The 10,208-nt window shown below is 37.4% G+C and overlaps 1 long non-coding RNA gene across 1 annotated transcript in view; it reads left to right on the forward strand.

Annotated features, from left to right (window-relative positions):
- Window positions 1–9,492, forward strand: part of LOC126184700 (uncharacterized) — a 49,627-nt gene extending 40,135 nt beyond the window's left edge. Inside the window, exons 3-4 of the long non-coding RNA XR_007536863.1 lie at window positions 5,997–6,137; window positions 9,279–9,492. This is a non-coding gene — a long non-coding RNA (uncharacterized LOC126184700). The remainder of the gene's footprint in view (window positions 1–5,996; window positions 6,138–9,278) is intronic.
- Window positions 9,493–10,208: the final 716 nt, after the last annotated feature.

Genomic DNA, 10,208 nt, shown 5'->3' on the forward strand with positions numbered 1-10,208 from the left:
CTTTCATGACTCCTTTTAAACAAAAAAAAGTCATTGGGAGCCAGGTCAGGACTGTAGGGAAGCTGGGGAACCAATGGGGTCTTGGTCCTGGCCAGGAAGTCGTTGACAGTGAAGGCGCTGTGACTTGGCGCGATGTAGTAGTAAACTTTCCATGTGTCCTTGATGTCGCTTCGGCAGCGCGAGACCCTCCTTTTCAGTCTTTTAAGCACTCCAAGTAGAAAGCTGAGTTACTGTAGTCCTGGTGGGTACGAATACGAGGTGGACAATGCCTCTGATGTCAAAGAAGACAATGAGCATGGTTTTGATCCTGGACTTGCTCATGCGTGCCTTCTTGGGATGGGATGATGATCAGGTGTGCCACTCTGAACTCTGCCTTTTTATCTCAGGATCGTACTAAAAAATCCACGACTCATCACCAGTAATAATTGAGTTTAAAAACTGAGAATCATTTTCACACATTTCCAACATTTCTCGGCACCGAAGCACTCGCATGTGCTTGTGTTCGTTGGCCAACAATTGAAGGCTCATTCATCTGTCAGAGTTCAAACAATCGCACACACGCGTCATATTTTTGTCAACTCGTGCAGTTGATGGCTGTCCACTGCAAGGTTGATCGGTGATCTCCTCTCAGCCCTCCATGAACGACTTGTGCTGTCGGAAAACTTGTGATTTGGACAAGCATTGAGTCCCAAAGGCATGCTGTAGTAATGGAAACGTTTCGGTGGCGGACTTCCTGAGTTTAACGCAAAATTTGATAGCGTACCGTTGCTCTACAGAATGATCCATTGTGCCGTGTTACATGAACTCAAAATGTGGTTGACGGATTTGCACGTCCTGACTCTCCGGCAGCTTGCAGCCGAATGAGACAAAGAGCGTTTTGAATTAAGACACACATCCACCTAGCCGAGCCAGTTACAACACGCTGTGGTGTACCGTTGCATCAGAAAAAATTGATCACATTACTTATGGAACGCGCTCTGTGTACCTCTTAATGTTCCTGCAAAATTGCATCATTGTACAGCACATAGTTCCGGAGATACGTCGTAAATGTTGAGCTGTGTGAAAATTAAACTGTGGGCCGAAATTCACTAGAGCATGTATTTGACATGTGCGTATGTGGGCAAAGCCATAGGCGGTAAGCTTATCCTAAATCCCTGGCGCGATTTCAACAAAAATTTTTACGCATGTTAGTTAGTCTGGTAAGAAAGACTGTGGGAAGAAGAACCATCAGCCTTCTATTGAGGTGAGTGTGATAACATGGAGAGAGAGAGAAAGGGGGCGGGGGAGGTGTGGACAGACAATGAGTGGGAAGGAGGAGGGTGGAGAAGAGGATGGACAGAGAGGGAGGGAGGGAGGGAGGGGAAAATGGACAGAGAAAGGGGAGAGGAGCAGATGGACAGATAGAGCAGCAGGGGGGGGGGGGGTGCTATATTGCATTAGAAATACTAATTTGTAATGAACTTTACATTTTATTTCAGTTTTATTGTGTGAAAGCATGTTCCATATATGACAACTAATGGAAAACATAAGTTTTAAAAATTGGCTTGTATTAGGTGTGTACCCATGTGATTCTTGCCTTTTAGAAGACAAGTGGAGAATTGGAGATATTGATTTGACTATATATGAAGAGTTGCCTTTTTTGACTAGCTTATTAATTTAATGTGTGACGTATACTTGGAAGCCACTTTCTTTGTAGCCGGATGCGTAAATTGTGTGGGAGTATGTGTATGTTTCTCATCCTATGTTGCTCCTAGTTCCTTTATGTAAATCTGGCTGCATTTCTGATTCCCCATCCTGCCCTCCCCCCCCCCCCCCTCCCCCCGTGTGCTCTCTCCTCTTTCTCTTTCCCCCTCTCTCCCATGCTCCTTGCCCCCACTTTGTACTAATTCATTATACGTAAGTTTACAGGCGTTTGTTTTATCCATGGTCCACTCCTCAGAATCCTTTTGAATAACATGCAACTATTAAGCTGCTACTGGCAAAATTCACATTACAACTGAAACAAACAATTGGTAGGAAGTTCTTGTTAGTGAGACAGTGTGTAAAAGTTTGTAAATTTTGAAAATGAATATTCTAGCATTCTCTTATTGTGCTTCTTGATTTTAAATGTCGTGTTTGACTTTATTTTGAATTTATCATTTGTGTTATGAAATTATATTGGCCAAGCAACTTTTCGTTTCCAAATAGTTGTGCAGTGAATGATGCAAAAACAGGCCAATTGGCCATATGTACGTCAGTAAATCGTAAAGTTAGTAACCAAAATTTTGTTTTCCAATGATGTTATCACACTCAAAAAAACTTGCAGTGATCAAAGTAAGTTGTACTGGAGAGATGCAAATTAAATAGCTGTTTTATATAAATTCACATTATACTAGACATGTTTCTTTATTTTTAATTAATTCTATATTTCATTTATAAATTTTGTAATCTAATTATCAGTATGACTAATTGAATAAGAAAACAATCCTTAAACATTTATTTTAAGCCAATTGTTTGTATGTGTAAGCAGCAAATTTGTTCTTTAGTTGTTTCTTTAATGAAGCTCATCTTCCTTGCTTCCTGTGACGTGGCCATTACTCTTTATATTTTAGTGACTCTGCCAGTTAGGATTTAATTCCCGTGCAGCTTATGAAAATTCCCACTAGTTTATAATGGTAAGGTGTGAAGTTCAAAACATGTTAAAACTAGAAAACCTGTTAGTGGTAGTAGCTAAGCTGTTTCAGTGCTAACAGAGTCATCTTCCATATTGAACTTATGCCCAGAACAATTGAAATATGATAATCATTTAGCCAGCTTATGAAAATTCCCACTGGTTTATAATGGTAAGGTGTGAAGTTCAAAACATGTTAAAACTAGAAAACCTGTTAGTGGTAGTAGCTAAGCTGTTTCAGTGCTAACAGAGTCATCTTCCATATTGAACTTATGCCCAGAACAATTGAAATATGATAGTCATTTAGCTTTTCTGATGCACGTGTTTCTCTTTAAGTGCAGTCCTTCTGCTTAGTTGAATGGTAAAGTATTTGTCTACCATGCAGCGGGCCCAAGTTTGATTCCCGGCGGGGTTGGAGATTTTCTCTGCTCGTGGACTGAGTGTTGTGTTGCCCTCATCCTTTCATCATCATCATCATCACTGGCATCACCTGAAATAAGACTTGCCAAACTTCCCTGGATGGGCCACCAATGCCACATGATCATTTCATTTCACTTCTCTAACTGCAGTGGAGCATATCTGAAGTGAGGATGGTTATGGTTGACAAAATGCTTTACACTTGGAGCAAAAATTTCTTTATGAACCATTTATCTTGCGAAACATTACAGGGAAGCTCCACCCTTTGACATGGGCACAATAGATCCTCTGCTATAAGAAGTTAAACATACTGAAATCAGAGGTGTTAGTGACAGCTTGTTTGACGTAAATTCAGTATGACAGGTTTTCTCTCTCTCTTTGTCGTGGAAGACTGTCAGCATTACCTCTACTTCACCTGCTACTTTATGATTTAATGGTGATAGTCATAAGAAATTCAAATTGGCTAAGCAGGTTTGGCTGAAGGAGAAATGAAAAGCTGTAGATGCAGGCACTATTATGAGAAAGACATACATGTATCGTGTACGTGGACATTAAAGAAACTTTGGAAGGAAAGAGAAACAGCTGAATGAATGTCAGAGTTCAGAATGAAAGGGATTTCGAAGCAGAGAAGGGAAAGCTGAGAGGTTGAAAGAATATGCAGAAAGTCTAAGTAAAGGAAAGAAACTTGCAGACAGTTTTACGGAAAGAAAAAGGAAAGTAGATGATGAGAGGACGACATGATACTGCGAGAAGAATTTGACAGAGCAATGAAATATGTTTGTCAGATTGAGGCATCTGTAGTAGATGACATTCCATTAGGATTATGCTTATCCTTGAGGAACCAGCCATGAAAAAACTATTCCATCCGGTATGCAAGATAGGAGACAGACAAAATACTTTGACTACAAGAAACATGATAATCCTAGTTCCAAAGAAGCAAGTGCTGATCTATGGGTGTTACTGGATCATCAGTTTAATAAATAATAGTTGAAAACGTACTAACACAAATTATTTACAAAATGATGGAAAGACCGATAGACAATAGACAAGTTTGGTTTTGTGAGAAAAGTAAGAACATACAAGGCAGTACTTGACTATAAGACTCATCTTACAAGGTCGATGGAAGAAAGGCTATTTAGTGTTTATAGGATTTGTAGATGTAGAGAACTTTTTGGTGATGTTGACTAGAATATGCTCCGTGAACTTCTAAAGGTATCAGAGGTGAAATACAGGGCTCAAAAGCTTATCTACAACTTGTACCGAAATCAGACTGCAGCTGCAAGAGTTGAGACATGTAAAGGTAGTAGTATTTGAGAAGGGAATGAGATAGAGCTGTAGTCTACTACTGTGTTATTCAGTCTGTATATTATGCAAGTGGCAAAGGAAACCAGTGATAAATTTGTAAAGGGCATTAAAGTTTAGGGAGAAGAAATAAAAGAACTTTGAGGTTTCCTGATTACATTGAGAGGTGGTCGAAGACTTGGAAGATTAGTTGAATTGACTGGATAAGATGAACATTAATAAAAGTAAAACAAAGGTAATTGAATTTAGTCTAATTAAATTAGTTGTTGCTGAGGGAATTAGATTATGAAACAAAGAGGGTATCGAATGCGAAATGATAATAGGAAGAAAAATGTACCTGAAAAAAAAAAAGGTCAAATGTAAATTTAAGGCACTGGAAAGTCTTTCCTGAAAGTATTCGGCTGGATTGTAGCCTTATACAGAAGAGAAACATGAAGTTTGAACTGCACAAACAAGATGAGAATATAAATTTGTAAAATGTGGTGATACAGAAGAATGGTGATTAGATGGGTGGATCAAATAATTAAAGTATTGAATCAAATTGAGGAGAAGAGGAATTATGGCACAATTTGACTAAAAGAAGGGATCCACTGGCATTACACAGCCTGAGTCATGAAGTAATAGTTAATTTAGTAATGGAGGGAAGTGTGTGGGTTAAAGATTGTGAAGCAAGACAAAGGCTTAACTATAGAAAGTAGGTTTCAGTCTGTTGGAGTAGTTATGCAGATATTTCCATGAGATAATTAGTGTGGAGAGCTGCACCAGACTAGTTTTCAGCTGAAAATAACAACAATGACAACAGTCACATTCACTGGGCACATCATACTCAATTTAAGAGATGAAAGTGAAAAATATTAAATTTTGTGCATTACAGTAATTTTGATTCCTATTATCAGGTTGCATATTTATCATTATCGTGCCTTCATCTGTCAGTGTGAATGTGGGTCAGCCAAAAGACGTCTCTGTGCTTGAATGTTTTGCAGGTATTTCATAAATTATCTGCCTGTTGTCAGCAGAAGACTCATCTGACATCTTTACTGTTGGAGTCTGGTATACTTCTGCCATCCAATACACAATATTGGTTGTGTTTAAAATAGGTATAGTGCACACATTCTGTCCTGTCTCAGTAATGTGACAGTTTTTCTAGTTGACCAGACAGTGTAATACTTTGTGTCAGTAGTCGCAGCCAATGCAGGTTATGGTAAATTGAGGTCTGTGCACACATTAATTTCACAAGCTGTGGCTTCTGCTGGATCACATCACACAATAATGATGTGTTTCACAATTGTAGCTAATCATTGCTTACTGATGTAACAAATTCTAAGAGTCTAACAAAATAGTGATAATAAAGATGATTTTAAAATATATTTTGGCTTCATGATAGGACCATCTTTCTTTGTACATCTCAGAAAATTTCATTTTATTCCTCCTGCTCGTGAATGAGGGGGTGGTAAATTAACCCGTGTTGGGAATTACTTCTCTTGATGGTGGATGATTGGTTTGCCATCATTTATTGTATTGCCTAATGACACTGCTGCTTTCATTGCTAGTTTTTTGTCTTTACTGCAATGTGAGTGATAAGTATAATAATATCAATAAATAATTTCATTAAATCTCTTCTTTGTAGGTGTATGTGGAAAACAGACAACTAATAAAAACTTTGAGGTGCCTCGACGAGCGGGATCATTTACCACCAGCACAAATCACTGTAAAGTGTCTACTGTAAGAGAAGTAGACGAATCACCTTATGTTCCTTATGATGGCCCGGGTTAGTAGTACCTTTTAATCGAATGTCTACTTAGTACTGTAATCATCATTTTTGAGATTATAATGTGTTATTTAATGTTTGTGTTGCATTTATCATAGTGTAGGTAAAACTTCAGAGACAAATACTCATTTGACAGTGATTCATGTTTAAAAGTGTGCGCGTGCGCACACACACACACACACACACACACACACACACACACACACACACACAATATATTCCATTGGGTTCTACAAGGGTTTAACACTTTGGTAGCTTCTTTCTCTTTACAAGTAATTACAGTCTATGTGTAAATCCAAGAATGTAAGGGAAGGAGATATCTGTTTATCCACAACTTCATTGTTTCTGGTATATAGCACACAATGATATGTTATATAGAAATAAGCAGTAGTGCAGACAGCTTTTATTCAGATTAGGAAGTGTTATTCAGACAAAAGGATGTGATAGCACAGATGATCGCAGTAGTCATGGTAGTGGGGAAATGGGCTTACAGCCCAGATATGGATAGAAAAGAGAGAAGCTGTAAATGAGATTGGATATCAAGGGCTAGAGTATAAAGAAGAGAGACGAAATGGTGTTTGGGGTAATCAGAATTGAGTGACGGGCAAGTGGTGGTAATGTTGTTCTGGTATGGCTTTCTGCTGTGAATGTATTTAATGAACCATGTAATATCGTGAACCAACATATTGATTTTCTGTTTTGAATAAGAAATTATTTGCAACAAGGAATTGGTTTTCATGAATGAATTTTAGTTCCTGGGAAAAGTGTACTTCTCCAATTACTAGCGTTAGCACTTAAGATTAAATGACAAATCATAACTTGTTGTCTGTTTGAAAGTAATCATATTGTCAGTGACAAACTTGTGACATTAATAGACGTAACATAACAGACAGTGAATTTTTAGAAGAGAATGTATCTTGGCAGCTCTGTAATGAGATACCTGACTTACTGGAATCATTTCATATGCCAACTTGGTCAACTACTCTACTTTCTGTCCAACTCAGTAAATCGTGGAATATTAAATATGGCAGTACTTAGATCTTCAATCCAATTCTAATAAATTTATGAATACACTTGAAAATTCTCCCTTGTGAAATTAGGAAATTTCTACTTAGGTATCAACTCAGCCATATTTATTATAGGCTTTACCAGACTACAACAGTGATCTTTAAATTGAAAATTAATGAATAATTCATTCAGAAAACAAAAGATATTGATTAAAAAGACAATCCACAGGAAGACATGGATTAACATTGCACAGTGCTTCTGTATTAGCAACATTATTTTAAAAAGTCATGTAACCAGAATCTACAACACTACTTGGTAACACTGGTCCCAAATTTTAGCAAAACTATGTGACCTCTAGTTATTTATTTAGGATGTTCGCCACATTGAGCGTCATGATTTCAAAAGATAGAGATATTTTAAGTGTCAAACTTTTTTACACGAAATCTGCCTGTTATCCAATATCTCAGGACCTTTGTTTTACAGGTACTATGGCTTCAAGGAAAGTAATTATTAACATAAAAAGAAAATTGGTCATTAATGAATAGTTTATCTGAACCATTACTTCTACTTAGGCTGTGATTCAAAAACAGGGTTCTCTAAGCTGGTAGATGCATACTGAAGCTTATCTACTGGTCATCTGTTGGCAATAATGCTTCCATGGTCGATGATATTCGAAGTGGATAAAATTTTCCTGAGACTAAAGTTGTCTCCTTTCAGCCTTATCACTGCATACAAGTGCAAATTCTTCCAGATTAGATCATGGGATCGGGCATGTACTTTACATACAATAACTTTCCATCTCCATCTTCAGCTTTCTTTGGGATAAGAAAGTACTTTAGACACTGCACATTTAAAGTAAAAAATCACTATCAAACAACATTCTGCTTACATATTATGATTTGTGTAACGTGCACAACTCCATTGCTGTAAGAATAGACAGGGTTCTGCAAAGACTGACTCTTTACATTCTCATGACTCTGAAGACAGATGGTGAGATCCAAGGTGATGATGTGAGCCTTTGATACAGTTGCACACAGCCATCAAGTAAACAAAATATATGATTGTGAATTATTGGACCAAATATGTTATTTAAAAGAAGACACCTAATCAAATAGAACTCAGTATTTTATCCCCAACCTGGAGACACAATTTGAAATTACAGTAATATCAGATGTATTTTGAAGAAGTGTGATTTGACCAATCTTACACATGGTATATGTGTAGACATAGATAATATTTTTAGCCCTTTGAGGTTGTTTACAGTCAATGTGAGAGTAATGCAGTAATGCTAGATGGTCTCCAGTGGGAGATGCTACGTGAAAAACGAGTATTGCTTTAGAAATTAACCTTAAGATTCCAGAAATGTATATTAAAAAGCAAAGCAAGAAGTGTTACATATTCCTGCATACTGACAGTGATCATACAATTAGAGATATTCTGGTTTATCCAGAAGAATACCTACTCATCATCCACAAATGTAATAGTACACGATGTAAAATGATAATAGTGCACTATGTTCCTCCAGATGCCACATGATGGCATTCGGAGGAGAGTGATAGATGTTGATGTAAGAACTGTTTCTCAGAAAATGGGGATACAGGAGATAAAGAATGATAGTTCACGGAGTCATCACATGTGGGTACTAGCCATGCAGCTTTTCTGTGGAACCCCAATTAGATAATTTTTTTAAATTCCATATATTTTGTGGCAAGAATTGAGAAGATTTGTTGGCAGGAGACTATGTTGGCAGTTGAGGAGATGGAATTGACCATATTAAGGCTACCAAGGCAGATGATTACTGAAATTGCAATAGGTTATAAGGTTTGTAAACAGATGAAAGTTTAGTGTGACTATGCAATGCTAATTCACTGATGATGATTTATCAGATCAACAGGAAATCATGTTGGCACTAATCTCTTCTTAGGGTGGTTGATCTAATCCTAACAGATGTTAGATATCTATTGATTATGTTTGCACGAATGTTGTGACTATATCCACTTATCTCTTAAGTGTGTTACCACTAGATAGCATTTTCCTCTTAATTGAATTTATATTTTGATTTGGTTCATCTAATATATGCCATTTATTCATGTTTTCGATGTCTTAGTGACACAGATTTTATTCCTTTCGCAGGGGAGTGTAGCAATAACAGCATCAGAAATCCATCAGCTCTTGGAGGCAGTTTTCACAATGTAGGAGACAAAGGTAATTACATGACTGTTGCTGTGACTCACTAGGATTGGTAAACAAAAAGGTGAATGCAGAGAAAATGTTACACAGACATCTGATTCTGTTCATTGTTATGTGCATGTAACAATAAAGTGCTTTCCTGCAGCATAATTTGCTATTTGCTTGTAGATACGCACATTGCTATTCAAAGTTTTTAACTGATGAAAACCACAACAGCTGCATCAAAAAGCTTTTATTAATCACGTCTAGTTTCATGGCATTATAGTCACAGCTTCAGCTGGCAAAATGTTGACCTAAAGAAGATACACAAATCATAATTAGAACTAACTAAAATGAGAATGAACCACTTTGATACAGTTTTGATTAGCAAGGAAAGAACTTGGACTTTACACCACATAATGTACTTAAAATCTCCCTTAGGGGAAATAATAGAAGTCCCCAATTTTCCTGCACAAAATTGGCATCATAAGGTACACAACCATCATCAGTAAAATAACTATAGGAACAAGAGCAGGATGTGACCCTAGAAACGAAAATTTTTGGGTAAGGACCAGCAACATAAACATGGAAAAGAATCCCACAAACTAAACAGGTGTACCAGATGTATGCAGTAAATCTTCTCTGGAATAATAGCCAACCCACTATTGGGATGTACACTGAATAAGCAGGCACCATCCTCAGAAAGAATGCTCAGCACCACATACACGAAGCCAGAGGAACACAACATAGTGAGCCAGAGGCCACAAGCACATGAAAAGCATATATTTAACAAAAATATATAAAATACCACAACACCCAGTCATTCCACTGCCTCTCTGCTGTAATATGATGATAACATCACACTGTCAGTAGTAATTGACTACAGGTGACATT

This window comes from Schistocerca cancellata, chromosome 4, assembly GCF_023864275.1.
Source record: "Schistocerca cancellata isolate TAMUIC-IGC-003103 chromosome 4, iqSchCanc2.1, whole genome shotgun sequence".
NCBI lineage: Eukaryota > Metazoa > Arthropoda > Insecta > Orthoptera > Acrididae > Schistocerca > Schistocerca cancellata.